This window comes from Alosa pseudoharengus, unplaced genomic scaffold, assembly GCF_046254945.1.
Source record: "Alosa pseudoharengus isolate Yale_2024_CS ecotype anadromous, Long Island Sound unplaced genomic scaffold, YU_APseudo_1.1 YU_APseudo_1.1_scf_10, whole genome shotgun sequence".
Taxonomy (NCBI): domain Eukaryota; kingdom Metazoa; phylum Chordata; class Actinopteri; order Clupeiformes; family Clupeidae; genus Alosa; species Alosa pseudoharengus.
The window spans coordinates 10,709,383-10,729,210 of record NW_027468565.1 but is presented as its reverse complement, the minus strand read 5'-3'; the positions used below and the strand labels follow the sequence as shown (position 1 = coordinate 10,729,210).

General features: G+C 39.8%; 1 long non-coding RNA gene across 1 annotated transcript; it reads right to left on the bottom strand.

Annotated features, from left to right (window-relative positions):
• Positions 1 to 1,879: 1,879 nt before the first annotated feature.
• Positions 1,880 to 11,341, bottom strand: LOC143100238 (uncharacterized). Its single transcript, XR_012981880.1, has 5 exons — positions 10,969 to 11,341; positions 9,741 to 9,821; positions 9,389 to 9,421; positions 6,982 to 7,255; positions 1,880 to 3,462 (listed from the first exon to the last, which is right to left on the bottom strand). It is a non-coding gene; the product is annotated as an uncharacterized LOC143100238 (long non-coding RNA).
• Positions 11,342 to 19,828: the final 8,487 nt, after the last annotated feature.

The following is a 19,828-nucleotide window of genomic DNA, read 5'->3' as shown; positions in this document are numbered from 1 at the left end:
GTGCCATATGTTGGTACTATCTTGAATTAACTGGTGTAATCCTATCTAGGCCTGTCTGACCTATGCAAATTATGGCCATCTAAACCTAGGGTTAGCATTTCTAACTTGCATACCTCATAAACAGACTAAATTTGGCATGTGACATCTATCTATGACATAAAATATACGAGATATGTAAAATCACACCTCACACATTCATAGACTCTATAGCGCCCCCTAGAAATCTACATTTTCCAATCTTTGGCTCCGCCTCCTGACAACATACAAGCAGCTGGAGGTCTCAAATTTGACAAACAAGTTTGTTATCATTACCTGTATCAAAATATGTGCCACATGTTGGTACTATCTTGAATTAACTGGTGTAATCCTATCAAGGCCTGTCTGACCTATGAAAATTATGGCCTTTTAAACCTAGGGTTAGCATTTCTAACTTGCATACCTCATAAACAGACTACATTTGGCATGTGACATCTATCTATGACATAAAATATACGAGATATGTAAAATCACACCTCACACATTCATAGACTCTATAGCGCCCCCTAGAAATCTACATTTTCCAATCTTTGGCTCCGCCTCCTGACAACATACAAGCAGCTAGAGGTCTCAAATTTGACAAACACGTTTGTTATCATTCCCTGTATCAAAATATGTGCCACATGTTGACATTTCATGAAATAATGGGTGTGACACTTACCTAGGCCTGTCTGGCCATATGGGTGTCTCAATTGTAGTTTCTGAGTATGCCCGGTGCATCAAACTTGCCATGGCAGGTAAGATCAGTGAAATTGGGGTTATTTCAGCGCAGCACACCTCTGTGTATCATATTCAATCAAAATATGGATGTTTTAATGGTTTGTTTATGATTTAAGAACTTTTGTTGGTCAATATCTGTCAAATATGCTCTCTAAACAGTTATTTCTGAAGATTTCTTGTGCATCAAAAGTCCCACAACACCTAAGATAAGTGAAATTGGGTTTATTTCAGCACAGCACACCTCTGTGTATCATATTCAATAAAAATATGGATGTTTTAATGGTTTGTGTATGATTTAAGAACTTTTGTTGGTCAACATCTGTCAAAAAATGCTCTCTGAACGGCCATTTCTGAAGATTTCTTGTGCATCAAAATTCCCACAGCACCTAAGATAAGTTAAATTGGGTTTATTTCAGCACAGCACACCTCTGTGTATCATATTCAATCAAAATATGGATGTTTTAATGGTTTGTGTATGATTTAAGAACTTTTGTTGGTCAAAACAATGCTCTCTGAACAGCCATTTCTTAAGATTTATTGTGCATCAAAAGTCCCACAGCACCTAAGATAAGTGAAATTGGGTTTATTTCAGCACAGCACACCTCTGTGTATCATATTCAATCAAAATATGGATGTTTTAATGGTTTGTGTATGATTTAATAACTTTTGTTGGTCAACATCTGTCAAAAAATGCTCTCTGAACGGCCATTTCTAAAGATTTCTTGTGCATCAAAATTCCCACCGCACCTAAGATAAGTGAAATTGGGTTTATTTCAGCACAACACACTTCTGTGCATCATATTCAATCAAAATATGGATGTTTTAATGGTTTGTGTATGATTTAATAACTTTTGTTGGTCAACATCTGTCAAAAAATGCTCTCTGAACGGCCATTTCTAAAGATTTCTTGTGCATCAAAATTCCCACCGCACCTAAGATAAGTGAAATTGGGTTTATTTCAGCACAACACACTTCTGTGCATCATATTCAATCAAAATATGGATGTTTTAATGATTTGTGTATGATTTAAGAACTTTGTTGGTCAACATCTGTCAAAACAATGCTCTCTGAACGGCCATTTCTTAAGATTTCTTGTGCATCAAAAGTCTCACAGCACCTAAGATAAGTGAAATTGGGTTTATTTCAGCACAACACACATCTGTGTATCAAGATCAATCAAAATCTGTAAGTTTGTGATTGCTTTAAACAGGGGGTTGTCCAATACACATAAAACAAACAGCAAAGGTATGCTAATACAAAGCAGCACTACAGGCACTAAATAATAATTTACATTTGATCAGATTCACCTTTATTGTCATTGTGCAGAGTAAAAGTACAGAGTTCCCACTCTAAGTCAAATGTAAAATTCTATGACTTTTCCCTGACAAAACACCTGAATTTCCATGACTTACAATATACCGACCAATGATTTCAGAGCACCCGCATCAAGAGTCTTTTACTTTTTTAGAGCGAGAGTTGAATAAATAGGCATTGGCAGTTGGGCTACTCAAGCAAGCTGTAAAGCTAATAACCAGATATACACCAATACTGTGTGGAAATATGCATTTTGGCTAGTACATCATAAACCACTACGACAAAATTCCCTGATATTCCATGACCTTGCCCCCAAAATGATAAAAATTCCCTGACTTTCCATGTCTGGAATAGACTTTCTAAAATTCCATGATATTCCAGAAATTCTATGACCCGTGGGAACCCTGTACAAAGCAAAAGTGCAATGTGATATACAAAGTATAGACAGATGGTGCATAGGCAGGACAAGAAATACTGTATAGTGTCGTGTAGACAGTAATATGCAGTTGGTTTACAGAAAGTGGTTTAGAGTAATATAAATTAGATATAAATATGGGCAGTGTATTAACAGAACATATGAGAAAAACAGAATAAATATGGATATTCAGTATGAACCATATAGACAGATATGTGCAGTGTGGTAACAGTACCATTGTAGTGCAGAAACAGTAACATTATAAGAGTAGTAAGAAGTGTATGTTCAGGATGGATAGCATGAAGAGAAGTAGAATATGGTTATGTATAATTGTAATTACAGTATGTGCATTTGTAAATAAATAACACTATGGGTGGAATAGGGTATTTGGGGGCTTAGTTGATTGGTTGTCACCGGGATACAGAGCTACAGTCCAGTCGGGTGACAGCCACAGAAAAGAAGCTTCCTCTGAACCTGCTGGTTCGGGTGCAGAGAGACCTGTAAATAATAATAATAATAATAATAATAATAAAGACAATAATATTTTTCAAGACCATAGAGAATGCTGTTGCAGTACTCCAGTCTTGAGGCGATGAGGGCATGGACGAGAATGATGCATTGTTGAGCCGTCTGGTTACAGTAACACAAGACCCATCCTGTCAGACTAGGCCAGAAGTCCCGTCACCGGAATGATGTAGAGGACTTTGAGACAGTCATGTGGCGCCTATGACCAATGGTCACAATACAGAGGACACCTGTCCAGTCAATGAGCAGTGCTTGACAAACATCATGTGTAGAAGACCCATTTTGCAAAACGATGTAGACACCCATCTATTCTCAGGAGCAGTCCTTCTATAACGGGCAGCAACAACTGCAGAAAAATCCCCGGGCTTTGCCTTGCTCCTTCCTGGCCTGTGCCTTGCTCCTTCCTGGCATGTCTTTCTGCTTTGGTGATGAGCCTGATAACAGCTGACAACCTGGAAATTAGAAATAGAGATAAAACAAGTGTACAAAGAAAGAAACTACAATCTCAGTGTTTCTCTTGACATGTTCAAACATACTGATGACTATAAAGTCCACTTATAAAATGCAGGTCTATGCCTTTAATATAGTGCGCAAAAGTATTTAAAGAGGGTGGACCAAGTCCTAGTATGGTTTAGGTGGTTGAATCAGCTGTCCCTTAATAGTGTACGCCAAATTGTATTAACTGAACAATTTGTTTCTCAATCTACAATATGGGCCTATGTATGCTTTATGATATGCCAGAGTAAGTAGGAAGGTGGGAAATGTCTTAATTAATATTAATTGACATCTAGAGGCTATGGGTTTTCACAAAATATGTGGTTTAGGTGGTCAATTCAGCTGTCCCTTAATACACTAGCACATGGCCCACCTTCCTGCAAACGTTGGAGGACATAAATGAATACATGGCACTATTTTGTATATTGGCAAATGAATGGGGCATATGATAGGTTTTGAGCTCCAACATAAAGGCAAAGCAGTTTCAGCCATGCAAACCATATATTTTCTTAAAGCTTGTCACTTATACATGTGAGTTAACATAATACATTAGCACATGGTCCACCTTCCTGCAAACGCCTTATGATGCACCAAAGTCAGTAGGAAGGTGGGACATGTCTTAATGTATATTAATTGACATCTAGAGGCTATAGGCTTTCAGAAAATATATGATTAAGGTGGTCAATTCAGCTGTCCCTTAATAGTATAGCCCGAGATGTATCCGCTGTATAATGCGTTTCTCGATCTACAATATGGGCCTATGTACACCTTATGATATGTCAAAGTCAGTAGGAAGGTGGGACATGTCTTAATATATATTAATTGACATCTAGAGGCTATAGGCTTTCAGAAAATATATGCTTTAGGTGGTCAACTAAGCTGTCCCTTAATAGTACAGCCCAAGATGTATCAGCTGTACAATGCATTTCTCGATCTACAATATGGGCCTATGTACGCCTTATGATGCACCAAAGTCAGTAGGAAGGTGGGACATGTCTTAATGTATATTAATTGACACCTAGAGGCTATTTGCTTTCAGAAAATATATGCTTTAGGTGGTCAACTAAGCTGTCCCTTAATAGTACAGCCCAAGATGTATCAGCTGTACAATGCATTTCTCGATCTACAATATGGGCCTATGTACGCCTTATGATGCACCAAAGTCAGTAGGAAGGTGGGACATGTCTTAATGTATATTAATTGACACCTAGAGGCTATTTGCTTTCAGAAAATATATGGTTTAGGTGGTCAATTCAGCTGTCCCTTAATGGTATAGCCCAAAATGTATCCGCTGTACAATGCGTTTCTCGATCTACATTATGGGCCTATGTACACCTTATGATGCACCAAAGTCAGTAGGAAGGTGGGACATGTCTTAATGTATATTAATAGACATCTAGAGGCTATAGGCTTTCAGAAAATATATGGTTTAGGTGGTCAATTCAGCTGTCGCTTAATAGTATAGCCCAAGATGTATCAGTTGTACAATCGGTTTCTTGATCTACAATATAGGCCTATGTACGCCTTATGATGCACCAAAGTCAGTAGGAAGGTGGGACATGTCTTAATGTATATTAATTGACATCTAGAGGCTATTTGCTTTCAGAAAATATATGGTTTAGGTGGTCAATTCAGCTGTTCCTTAACAGTATAGCCCAAGATGTATCAGCTGTACAATGCGTTTCTCGATCTACAATATGGGCCTATGTATGCCTTATGATGCACCAAAGTCAGTAGGAAGTTGGGGCATGTCTTAATGTATATTAATTGACATCTAGAGGCTATAGGCTTTCAGAAAATATATGGTTTAGGTGGTCAATTCAGCTGTCCCTTAACAGTATAGCCCAAGATGTATCAGCTGTACAATGCGTTTCTCGATCTACAATATGGGCCTATGTATGCCTTATGATGCACCAAAGTCAGTAGGAAGTTGGGGCATGTCTTAATGTATATTAATTGACATCTAGAGGCTATAGGCTTTCAGAAAATATATGGTTTAGGTGGTCAATTCAGCTGTCCCTTAATAGTATAGCCCAAGATGTATCCGCTGTACAATGCGTTTCTCGATCTACAATATGGGCCTATGTACGCCTTATGATGCACCAAAGTCAGTAGGAAGGTGGGACATGTCTTAATGTATATTAATTGACATCTAGAGGCTATTTGCTTTCAGAAAATATATGGTTTAGGTGGTCAATTCAGCTGTTCCTTAACAGTATAGCCCAAGATGTATCAGCTGTACAATGCGTTTCTCGATCTACAATATGGGCCTATGTATGCCTTATGATGCACCAAAGTCAGTAGGAAGTTGGGGCATGTCTTAATGTATATTAATTGACATCTAGAGGCTATAGGCTTTCAGAAAATATATGGTTTAGGTGGTCAATTCAGCTGTCCCTTAACAGTATAGCCCAAGATGTATCAGCTGTACAATGCGTTTCTCGATCTACAATATGGGCCTATGTATGCCTTATGATGCACCAAAGTCAGTAGGAAGTTGGGGCATGTCTTAATGTATATTAATTGACATCTAGAGGCTATAGGCTTTCAGAAAATATATGGTTTAGGTGGTCAATTCAGCTGTCCCTTAATAGTATAGCCCAAGATGTATCCGCTGTACAATGCGTTTCTCGATCTACAATATGGGCCTATGTACACCTTATGATATGTCAAAGTCAGTAGGAAGGTGGGACATGTCTTAATGTATATTAATTGACATCTAGAGGCTATAGGCTTTCAGAAAATATATGGTTTAGGTGGTCAATTCAGCTGTCCCTTAATAGTATAGCCCAAGATGTATCAGTTGTACAGTCAGTTTCTCGATCTACAATATGGGCCTATGTACACCTTATGATGCACCAAAGTCAGTAGGAAGGTGGGACATGTCTTAATGTATATTAATAGACATCTAGAGGCTATAGGCTTTCAGAAAATATATGGTTTAGGTGGTCAATTCAGCTGTCCCTTAATAGTATAGCCCAAGATGTATCAGTTGTACAGTCGGTTTCTCGATCTACAATATAGGCCTATGTACGCCTTATGATGCACCAAAGTCAGTAAGAAGGTGGAGCATGTCTTAATGTATATTAATTGACATCTAGAGGCTATAGGCTTTCAGAAAATATATGGTTTAGGTGGTCAATTCAGCTGTCCTTTAATGGTATAGCCCAAGATGTATCCGCTGTACAATGCGTTTCTCGATCTACAATATGGGCCTATGTACGCCTTATGATGCACCAAAGTCAGTAGGAAGGTGGGACATGTCTTAATGTATATTAATTGACTTCTAGAGGCTATTTGCTTTCAGAAAATATATGGTTTAGGTGGTCAATTCAGCTGTCCCTTAATAGTATAGCCCAAGATGTATCAGTTGTACAGTCGGTTTCTCGATCTACAATATGGGCCTATATTCAGCACAGCGACAACCATATCTAGCAAAATCACAGTAAAAGTAATGTAAAAGTGACGTAAAATACCTGCCAATTGTCCTCTGTATCCACCGCTGCAGTAGACCATGATGTGAGGATGCACTCCATAACACAGCTGTTAATGGAAGCAAGGACTGAGGTGTCAAGGCCATCATGCTTCAGCCTCTTCAGGAAGTAGACAAATGAGTAGCCAAACAAGGACAAACAAGGCCTTGCTTACATGCTGGCTGTCTTGTAGTTTGACACCACTCTCCTTTCTGTGAGTGTTCTGTTAGAGTCATATAATGAAGTGCAACCCATACATCAGGATAGGAGCAAGGATCTGTGAAAACATAAGTAGAGGGGAGAAAAAAAAGACATAAAAATATGTCGAGAAAACATTGCAGGACCATCCCTAAACAACACATCAGGACACCTTTCTTTCCTTTTTCATTTGATCACTACTGCAATTCATAGACATATGTTGTATACAGGTGAGACAAGGGTAAAACTGATGTGGGTATTTATTCTATTATAGAATAGGCTACTAAAATATAACTCCACAACTTCAAGTGTCAAGACTGTAGTTTTGGAGGAGTATTTGTAGTTCTTATGCAGGAAAATCAGTATAGGCTACTTTGGACATTAAAAGCTGCATGCACTACGTAGTACACACATGCGTACAATGCATTATTTTGGAGATAGAAATGTTGTTGTACTGCTTTGTTTTTCAGAAAAACGGTAGAAGCCTATAACAGAATTTTTTGTCACATGAATTACCCAGACCCAAAGAAACAAATAGCTTATTATGTGAAACTGACCTGCTTATAATTTAATGTCAAACACCATCTCAACTAATTGAAAAGCAGGATTGCATCACCATCGCACTCATTCCGATAATTTAACCATAACGTGGAGAGCATGCTACTTTTTTGTTGTGTTACCTGGTATTTCTCTTTGTCAGTGACAAAAAAAAACAAGATAGTTAACATGGCCAGCAATGTTGAGGGGAAAAAACTAGACAGTATTGCTACGACCTGTGAAAGAAGGGTGTTGAAGAAAGGTCATGCAATTAATAGAGATATGTCACATCCCATACACCAGGCATATGAGGTGTTGCCATCAGGGAAGTTCAGGCTACCTTCTTTCCAAACAAATTGAGCCAGTAGGTAATTCATTCCAACTAGCATTACATTGTTGAACAAGACGTTACCTGCAGGACCATGCACTTTTTTTCCAGCTGGACTATCACAGTATGCACAACTGCACTTTATCATTCTATACATGTGTAGTGGAGTCTATGCCTTCTGTCCTGGGGCCGTATTCACAAAGCCTTTTATCTTACCACTAGGAGTACTCCTAAATCGCACTAAAAGATTTTAGCTAGGAGTTTTCTCTTAAAAGTTATTCACAAAGCCTTTCAGACCTACTCTTAGTAAGAAAAAATGGCAACTCCTAAACTAAGAGTGAGTCTTCGTTGCTATGGATGACGTCATTACTCATAAACGAGCTTGACTGAAGTGACCACCTTGATTGGCTGATGATTGTAACGCGGGAATGATTCCAAACACCTCCCTTACGATGATGAGTGACAGGTGACAGGTCTGAGAATGCGTGCGCTACACAAGTAGCTCGAAGGACGGAAGATGATGAATAATTGAATAAAAAGGCCTAGCCTAAATGAATAAAGAGTAAGGCAAAACAAATAGCCTACAGTAGTAGCCTAATGAAACATACGGACTGATGCAGTATCTTTTGCAACATTATTGAATGTCACATATGCCTACGTTTGCAAAGAAGAGACCATTTTAATTTGATTCACAATGAAACGTTACATTTAATTTACATGTTAACAATGAGTAGTTTTGGTTGTTGTTGGTGGCGTTATTGCATCCCTTTTATGAATGCAAAATTGTTCCCTCGCGATTGGAAGCTCCTGTTGCCGCATAGGCGACGCATTTCAAAACATCGCAACGTGAAATGCCACAAAAAGCTGTTTGTGAATAGGTCTTAGTGAGTTAGGAGTCCTCTCGACTACTTTTAAGCTGTCCCAGACTTAGGTGCTACTTTTAGGTCTAAAATGCTTTGTGAATTACTTTTAGTGAAAAAAATTAGGAGTCCTAAAGTTAGGAGTGACACGCCCATTATTTTTAGGAGTTGCTCCTAAATTCGCCACTTAGGAGCTACTTTTAGCCTTAAAATTCTTTGTGAATACGGCCCCAGATGTTGTGTATGTGTGGGGGTGTGGTAGGGTGGGGGCGGTTGGGGTGAGGGAAATTCTGGTCTATATTCCGTCTTGTATTCAGTCTTGTCTAACTGTCTACTGTATGGCGCAGAACAATTTTCCGAAAGGACAAATAATAAATCTATCTATCTATCTATCTATCTATTATTTTAGAAGATTTTGGTTTGACTTTGGTTTGAACACCTTTCTACGAAAATCAAGCTTGGGATAAAGTAATTATACACTACTCACCCTGGGGCTCATATAGGGTTTTTCCTCTAGACCCTGCAAGTGGCAATAAAGACAATTTAGACCACCATGGCGTAAAGTATATAAGCATGCTTAAAATGCAACAAGTACAAAAAAATCATATACAGACACAAACACAATCATACACAATCAGATTTTTATGCCTGTTGGACAATTCAACCATCCACACTCATCCCTCTCCTCTCAAGGGACATATGTATCTCTTTGCATTCAACGTAGTTTTCAACAACAACAATAACAAACAGCAACAAAGCTTTTCTACATATGGGTGTAGAATTTTTGATAACATATGGCTCCTTTTATCCTTTTATCCTAAAGAATGTCTAATACATACCGACTGGCTCATCAAAACAGGAAAGGCTATCCAGACCAAGTCCATGTAGATCCTTCACAGTTGAAAATGAAGAGGCCTTATCTGAAAAAAATCAATAGAAACCTTACTCTAAATACCCATCCAAGAACAATTACTATGTGTTCTCCTTTTCTTCAGTAGCAAATACACTGCCCATGAATCACAAATATATTGATGTCCCAATATAATGTTTACTCATAACAGCTGGCAATAGTGATTGCATGCAGATAAGTAACCGTGCAGCAAGATTGTGTCAGCTTAATGTTACAGTTTGTGGCATGGGACAGTTAGGAAACAGTAGGTGAGTGGCGTGGGTCAGCATAGGAGACGGTAGACGAATGGTGCTGGACAGTAGGCAAGAGGCAAAATATAGTAGGCGAGTGGCGCAGGACAGTAAAGGAGACAGTAGGAGAGTGGCATGGAACAATAGGAAACAGACACGTCACCAACAACAGTGCAAGTGGCCTACTGTAATTACTGCTATTATCATTATTACTGTATGTATTACTATCAATTTGTTTTGTTATAGGCTAGACACACATTCCATATTCACTGTATAGGCTATTTCTGTCTCTGTACACATGTCATCTGGAAAACTTGCCTATTTATCTAACTACACTTCTGGTTGGATGTCAACTGCATTTCATTGGCTCTGTACCTGTAGCCTACTCTTTTAAATTACAATAAAGTTGAATCTAATCTAAATCTAGCCTAATCTAATATCTATATTATTATCTAATATAATACTACACACATTGCAATTCTCTATTGAATTAAACCCCTCTCTTAATCAGGTTAAAGAAATACAATATTATATTATAATATAAGTGAATATCTAACATCTGGAGAACTGCTGTATCAGAATACAATTGTTTTATACCTGATATGTGGCCTATAACAATGCGCGTTTTCCCAACGAAATCTATTCACGTTCATCATGATTATCGATTATACATGCCTGGCTGATAGGCCCAGCTGTTAGCTGTAGCCCACACTAACAATATTACGCTAATTTACACAGACAACAGCTGTTTTACAGATTAATGTAACATTACATCATGCACGTTAGCTAAATTATAAGTTGTGCAAGCCTACTCTGAATTCACAGTATTGCCCATGCATAGGCTACTATTTCATGTTAAATCAACTTTAAAATGTTTTGCTCAATTGCTAGCAAAATAATCATGCTAGCGGCAGTAGCAAGGCTCACCTCATTTCCCATTTGGATTCTTCTTTTTTCTCCGTCCCTGCTCGGTTATTGTTTCTGGATTCTGGGGTTCAGGCTTCTCAAACTGCTAGCCAGAAGGTGGCTCCTTCTAATCCACAACTCAAAACAGGCTTAAGAGTGTGAAACTGCACGTCAAAAGCATCAAATAACATTCTCCCCATTTTGTGAGGTCAGGCTTTTTTGACAGATGACGTGGTTCTGTTGGCTCGTTGAAAGCGAAATACAACGTGATAGTAACACGATAATTACGTTTTGCTCAACACGTTTTTTAACAAGGAAACGTGTTACACAACACGTCCCAATAGATTAATTAACGTGACAGTGACACGTTCAGACGTGAGACTGGGTTGACTTTTGCACACAGCATGACAAGACCTAATGCTAGGACTCAAGTCATATCAAGTCAAGACCTAGAGGGCTGAAATGTGGTCAGTTCAAAGATGCTTGTTATCCGGTAGAAAAAGAAAAGAATAATCTAGCCTTTGTAACTTTGTGTCAGTACATCACACAGTTATTCTAATTGTTTTCCAACAGTGTCTCAGCTTTCCAAAAGAGAGCAGGCATTTGATTATTGGCTAAAGTATGTAAGAGCAATGCCAAGTCAAAATGGGGCAAAAGTATAATTTATAATTGCTCAGATTTGCAAAAGAAAAAATTTGACACATGGCACTGACAATTCAATAATGGGCCTTTTCACCACCTCTGAGCATCCACTAACCTGGACCTTTTAGGGGGCTTTTCTCTCAGGGTGAATAAGAGGATACTTTTTAACATTTTTGAATACAGATGCAATGATTAATGCATCCATGGCCAGGATATCATTATATAATATGACATGATTTTAAAAGTGACCTATAACAATAGGCTATGCAATACACTTTAATTTGTTTAGTGCTAATAAAATGATTAAGCCTATTTGGAGAGTGAGATGTTTAGAATGTGACAATATGTCAGTCATCGTGTGAACGAAAGTATGACTAGGCATATAGGCTACTTTTTCTGAGCAAGTGTTGTCAATGAACAGGCTGTGAAACTGTTGGCTAAGTTACAGTCATGAACAACTGATGCTAATTATCTGGGAAACATTCTATAGCAGCAGTCACGTTGTCCAGGGTTGCCAACTCTCACGCATCTGGCGTGACACTCACGCTTTCAGCACCAATCTCACGCTCTCACGCACACTCAAGAAATGTCACGCCAAATCCATTCTTTTTTTTTTGCAATCCGTTAATTTTTTGTTGATGACTAGACTAGACCACAGCATTGTTTCTAAATGACAGGATACGAGTTTAAGGCATACATATGTCTAGACAAACAGCAGGTAGATCTAATATCAGCCTACAACGTTCTTAGCGCAGTTTTCTCTGATTGTTGATTCGCTGACTGTTTAATCCGGTCCGCGACACCTTCACGGAACACGCTGCTATTTAGACATGAGGCAGACCGACATAAAGTGTGGCCGCCCATTCTTCTCTAGGAACTACTCGCGAAGTAGCCTCACAGACATCACATGAAATAACCTTTTCTCATCTTTTATAAGGTATAGCCGCTATTTGCTGCGATAAACGGTTCGCGAGAAAATTAACTTTCAAGAAATAATCATATTAGGCTGCGCTCATTTCAATTCATATAGGAGGAATATTTCACAAACTTTTCGTTCCACACATGACAAACCGTAAACCAGAATAAACAGCAGACCTTACCGGACACAAAGGTGTAATGCAATCCCCTGTACAATAAGCCTTTCCAGGGTAATCCGGTTTTGAAATGGTAGCAAATTTCTATATGGTCTTCAATTTTGGGCTTTAAGTGTCTTAAAACTGACCTGTGCTTAAATACCTACATATGTGTAAATATTAAAATCAGAGGATATACTGTACAGCTCATGGCTAAGAGTTTGTCGATGTAGCCATAATGATTTGTTTTCACGAAATGCTAAGCATGCATGTATTTAAGTGTCTTAAAAAAGTGTGCTTATATTGGTCAATGCATAATTTCATAACAGGCCAAATAGAAAATAAATGTTAAATGTTAAATATAGCCTATAATATTAAAATCAGATGATGTAGGATAGTATAGAGTTAGATAAAGTTGGATGGCTCCAGAACTCACACCAGTGGATTGGGTCTTAAAGGAGCCACACCACTTTTATGACACTATAGTCTGTTGACCTTTAGATTTGTTGCTACTGGTCATGAAGAGCAGGCCAATTATGAGTTCTGCATCCTGTCTTTCTCTCGCTGCCCCTGATTCCCCACAACACACACACACACACCTTTTCTCCAACTCTGTCCTTTCCACATGGATGTGCTGTCCTGATGACCATCACCCAACCCACCTTCACTAAGCAATAGAGCAACAGTCAATGCTTTATCCTGACAAGCATTTGAAAGTGACAAAAAGGCATGCTGACAAATGTCTTCCGCCTACTGTTCATCTTTCTCTCTCATTCGTTCTCCTGCTCTCTTCCTCTCTATCCCTCTCTTCCTCTCCTGTCATCTCTTTCTTTCTGGTGAGAGTGCAGCCCATCTGGGAGGACAGAAATGGCCGTTTGAATGACACCAGTTGGCACCCTGTTCGGGGTATGAGTAAGCGAGGGGTCATGGTGCATGAATGATGCCCCATGAGTCGCTCACCACGTTCACTCCAAGCACCACAGCCCTCATGTGCCAGGCCAGCAGACGGCTTAGGCTGTTTATTCACCGTGTTCCAGTGTTTTATTGTCACATTTAATACACAACCCGGGGTTACAGGCAGAGAAAAGGGAGAGGTGCTGTCTAGCTGACAAGACTGCATTAAAAGTGAAAGATGGAAGTCAGTCTTTTCTAGTTTGCTGTAGTACTACTGTACAAAAGCCCAACATATCACTGAAAGTGGTCTTGTTAAAGATATATTTCAGAGTGAATTGAAACAGTACACAGGGCTATTTGGATGCTTCCTCTGTCATGCTACCAGAGGTGCTGATATATATATGTATTATTTTATTATTTTATTTTATTTATTTATTTTTTAATGATGTTGTTGTGCCAGTCTCTGAGGTTCAGAGATGTGAAGCCTGGCGGGATTTGGTTTGCCATTTTGTTTGTTGTGTGCTGTTATGGGTACAGCTCGTCCATTCTCAGTCTTTTAATCTTCCTCAAATGTCAACGGGTTTCCTTTCGCAGGTGGATTGAGAGGCTGCCACAGAGAGCTCACTGGACCTCTCCCTAGAATTAAAGCCATTACTCCCACGTCGCCAGCAATCAACACAGCCTTCACCTGCCATAAGCCTCCTCCTCCTCTCTCCACTGGTCTCTTGGTAGCTGTCTTGATGTCACCTTCTGCACTTTTGCTCCTTATCTACCTCTTTCACTGTCACCAACATGCTTTCTCTCTCAGGTACACTTGTTTTGTTTGGTTCCTCTGTTGAGAGTGAGACTGTTATGTTGTGGCATCAATATATGGAAAGTACAACAGTGTAACACAGTACTGTTGGCACAAAGTTAACTTTTGTGTTAATAATTTATCTATCCAAAACATATCATTTTCTCAATATCTTTCAAACATCCTTTCTCCCATGCATGTTTCAAACAATTTATAAAACAGCACAACGCCCTCATATTGATTTCTGGTTTGTCTGAAATCTTCATCTCTGAAATGGAAATTATGCACTATAGACAAAGTGTAATTTGATATCTATCGATCGTCCTGAGAGACGTTTTGAAAATGAGAGATTGTGGTTATTGCTATTGATTTCAATAACTACCCTGTAACAGTTAATTCAGTCTGCACGTGCTCAATAAAAAGAGTGCAGCTGAACTTTACCCCGGAGATGGAGATGGCCATGGTGAGCACTCTCTACACCTTTCCCTGCTCGGTGTTGGGACTGGTTTATGGTCACACACCTCTCCTTGGACGTGTGTATTGGAAAAAAAGACAGAAAAAGAACATTTCATTGCTCACACCTACTTGAAAGCACTGAAGATGGAAGTGTTATGTCAGCCCACACAGCATGACCAGCATACCAACAAGTAAATCATTATGGCCTAAGTGGCCTACGACATGGGGGAAACCTTAGGGAGTCAATTCAATACTTGATGTAGGTATTGATCTCTGGCCCTTTAGCCATCATTCTGCTGTTTTTTTTTTACAGTGATCTCCCCAAAGGCTAGATAAATCACTTGGTTTCACAAAATTACCCATGATTAGTCCTGGTGAGTTACAGGAGCATGCAAAGGCCAATTCTTCATTTTTTTTTCAATTGTCCCATGATGGATTTTGACAGCTACTGCAGTTCATTATAACCAAGGATGATATGACCCAGAAATTAACAAGACTGAAACAGTCACTATAGTCTCTTTGTGTGTTGACTAGGTGTTCCGGGAGCTCCCTGTGGAATACCCAAAAAAACCCTATCATGCAGCCTCCTGGACATCCAAAACGTTTTGAATCAGTAGGACAAGGACCACATGCACATATTAACTGCAAATTCAATAATACATAATCTAGTTTTCACATTGTCCTAGTGCATTAATAATAACACATATAACATGCTTGGAGCTACATATTAAGTCTGCCTATTCAATTTGTCACATTACAATTGTTGTCCTAAGAAAGACCTAGGAGATGTGCATTTTGCATCCTGATATCTGCATGTACATACATATATTTAATTAGACTGATATATATTCTGTCACTGATATATTCTATGTCACCAGTCTTACTTATCACCGTACTCTGCTTGACATATTTAACACCCTCCTGCTTTTTTCATGTCTTAGAATGAACCATTTTCTCCCCTCCAGTCATGTCATTGATTTTGACTGAGCTTTCCTGCATGAACTAACAGAGAAAATTTAGCAACCCAGGGTCAGGAGTTCAATTCGGTGGCAATCCAGACACAACAGTCTGTCTTTTATGCCTATCTTTGTAAATATGCTGAGTGCACCGTGGAGAGCAGGAGAGTGCTAAACTAAAAAACAAAAGTTTCACACCATATGGTCATAAGAGCAGTTGCTTAACTTGTCCATATGTCTGGGCACAGTAAATATCAGGATATCTGCCCCAAGCCTCATTGCATGCATAGCATACAACTGGACACACCCCTAGCCTCACTCTCTCCCTGTGTGTGTGTGTGTGTGTGTGTGTGAGTGGATGTGTGTGTGTTTGTGTGTGTGTGTGTGTGTGTGTGTGTGTGTGTGTGTGTGTGTGTGTGTGTGTGTGTGTGTGTGTGTGTGTGTGTGTGTGTGTGTGTGGATGTGTGTTTGACTCTAATCTTGAGTTCTTTGTTGCTCTGTATTTATGTTGAATCCTTTCCCCTCACTAAACTTTACTTGAAAGACCCAGAGGTGCAATCAGATCCATTGCAGATTGTGCCGAGGCACTGGGCTTCTATTCTTTATGGAGGGGTTGCAGATTGTGGCATGGCTGCTGGCTCTCTGCTTCTTTATGCTGTGCTGATGCAGTAAAAGCTGTGATTCATTGCATCATAAAACCACACCGGACATACCGTGTCGCTTCCCTCTGTGCCCGGGAAACTTATCACAGCTCTGGAGACTCGGCTGCTTTACTGGAGCATCTGATAACATACAGAATAAATTTGTGAATTTTATAAGTGCTGAGCTGACATGAAAATAAGAATGGCGGCCGTGGTCATGACAGAATTAAAAGATGATGAGGATGCTGCTGCTGCTGCTGCTGATGATGAGGACTCTGATCATGATAACGGTAATGAAAATAATACATTATGGTAACAGTAAATGAGATTACGGGAGTGATATACAAGCTGATAATTGGAGCGACAATGATGATCATGATGATGATGATGGTGCTGGTGATGAGGTGAGGAAGGCAGCTGCTGGAAATGTGAGCTGAACATACTCTCACTTCAGTGTTCACTCTGTGAAGTTTATTTCCCACCAACGATATTACACAGGCCTTAATGCAGGATGATGTACAACACAAACCTAACACTTCCGCCGTTGATGCACTGTGCATTGAGCTTTTGTGGATGAAGGAGATGTTTTTAATTGAAGCAAATCTTCGCTAATCTCCAATAAAGGCTGTGGATTAAGTTATTTCGCAGCTGTGGAAAGACAAACAGAGCAGTAATTTGACTGGAGACCCCCCTCCTCTCCCCTCCCTATTTAAAAATCCATTACATCTCTGCGCCTTTTGTGTTCCTTGTGCTGTTTGGGGGTTGTCTCATTTAGCGTGCCCCCTCCCCGCCTGTCCTCAAACCAGCGGCAAGACAATCAGTGCACCATTAGTGACCCGTGTCGCCATGATCGCCTACAAGTGCTCGCTTAGACGACGCAAATGATTCCATAAAGTAAGGTTATTGAGGGACCTGGAGGCTCGCATTGACGAGTAACGATTATCGCCCTGTAGTTCTGGTCGGGACCGAGCTGATTGGCGCCGTCGGTTCCTTGATCTGCAGTGAAAGGGGTCTCTCTACTGAGGGCTGTACACATCGCCGCATGCATCTTTAATGAGGGCATGCTCAAATGAGGATCGTTATCTGAGATCAAAAGGACTTTTTTGACTCAGAATAAATGACTTATTTTTTTTCCTTCCGTTACTTTATCCCTGTCTAACTCTGATGCATGGGGTGAGATCAGGATTTAACGCAGCCCAGCACATGTTGTGTCAAGGCAAATGTTGCATTTTTTTGGAGGGGGGAGGTGGAGATAAACTAAAAGAGACAACAATTGTCCTAAAATTGTTGAGAAAATTGCTTTAAAACGTAACTGTTACCTAACCTGACTCCACCAGATGGATTTGCTCCGCATATCCATCTGGGAACTTTTCATTGAAGAACTTTTGGGAAGGGGCGGAAATACTGGTTAACTGATTGGATAAACCATCTGTCTATCACCACCTTTGGTGGTTATCGACGGGCCAAATCAACCAATTAGATGAACAAAGTGTTCTTCTAATGCCTTCGTTTAACATACAATTAAGTTAGGTAACGTAACTAACGTTAAGATGTTTTAACTTACCATTTGTATGTGACATGAACCTAATCAACCACAATTCCCATCAAGTTTTCACGGTAGGCCCTACACTTCTGAAGAAAGTATATTCCTCCATTATGAACTGGAATCGGCCGTGGAGGATGTCTGTGTCGTTCATTCCTCCCAGCTGCATGGCTGAGACTCATAGCCTCACAGCTTACCCAGGAATACTTTCTAATTTGAATAAAACTTGCGCGATATAATAGCTATGCTCATCTCATCTGTGGATGCCGTCATGTTGTTCGTTGCGTCACACCTCAACCCGCCTCAAAGCCAACGCTGATTGGACGTTCGTTTGGTGAACTGCTCCAAATTCTCTTTAACGAAAAGTTGCCAGACTGATCTGCGAGTGAAACCTTGAAAGCTCGCGAGATCAGGATGGTCTCACGAGGCTAACTGTTACCATGTTGTTAGTCACTTTGGTTAAAAATGTGTCAGCCAAATGTAATGTAATGTAAGATGGGGGTGGGGAGGGGTGCAGCTACCCATTTGTTGAAGGGTATGCAACAACAATGTTGGCGCCCCCCCTCCTCCCCCCCAAGAAAAAAAAACACAAACAACTAAAGCAAAACAAAAGGCCAATAATTTACACCATTTTTAAAGAAATGCTGCCAATTTGCTGCCTCCAGGAGAAACAGGTGATTCACTGCACTCCAGCGAATTAAATATATGTGTAAAATAACATATATAAATGAAGTAGTGTATAGAATTATAGTTGAGCTGGATATTGTGTTAGTCAGCATTAAAAAAACGGGGTTTACGCAGCCTAATATTGTTGTTTAGGCCTACATGGGTTCACTTCTTTCCTGCTGCTCTGTTCTCGAAACTCAAAATCGAAAGCATAACAGGGGAAAATGAGACAAGGCTACTTCAGATGTAGGTGCTGTAGAGACTTGTATCCAAAAGCAAAGCAGTCGCTGAGAGGCTAAGGTATGGGTGTTAGCTGATTGTCTGACGCGCTGTACCAAACAAAATATCCGCTGAGATCCAAGGATGCGTTTGACAGGCTTATTGAAAAAGTAGTCCAACTTGATCATAACATGCTCAAAGTAAAAAGAAAATCACAGCAATGCAGCGAAAACAGCGTAAACCGCGGTCAACAAGAAATACGGCCTCCCAGTAACTCACTCTCTCTCTAGTTACTTCCGCCCGTGCCTGTGCACCTGTCATTAAATTAACTAAATGTTACCGCCCCCAACTACTGTGATATGAAAATAAACAACAAAAAAGTAACAAAATATAAAAACCCAAGTAACCCAAATATAAACCATTAAATTATATTACTTATTAACATTTCATAATAATCAAAGATTGTATATGATAATAACAAACACCTTCATGGCTCCTACTAGAGCCTTTATAAAGAACTGATACCAGCTAGCATAGCTGTGTTACAGTAGCCTACATTTAAACTTAAAATCAGACATCTGGCAGTCTTTTTCAGTTGTGTGTGTCAAGTGCTCCGTTTGTGAGACAGAAGGCAAAACTGAATATCCTCCTGCATATCCTGCGGGCTTTTGTGGGCAAGAGCGGGATCTAATTTTCCAGATGTGCGGGGGGAGTGGGACTAAAACTGACACATTGCAGGAGCAGGATGGAATGTTGCGGGAGCGGGCAGGCGTGGGACTGAAAAATCTGTCCCATGCAGACCTCTAGCTGAAGGACTACTGATTACTGATTGGTGATTACTAGCTGTTAAACGCCTGCTGAGGATGTCCTCCCTGCTGAAAAAAAACAGCTTGAAACCAGCTTATGCTGGTAGCTGGTTTTAGCAATGTAAGACCAGCAACACAAGCTAAAATGTCCAGCTTAAGATGGTATGACAAGCAAAACCATATAATTGTGTG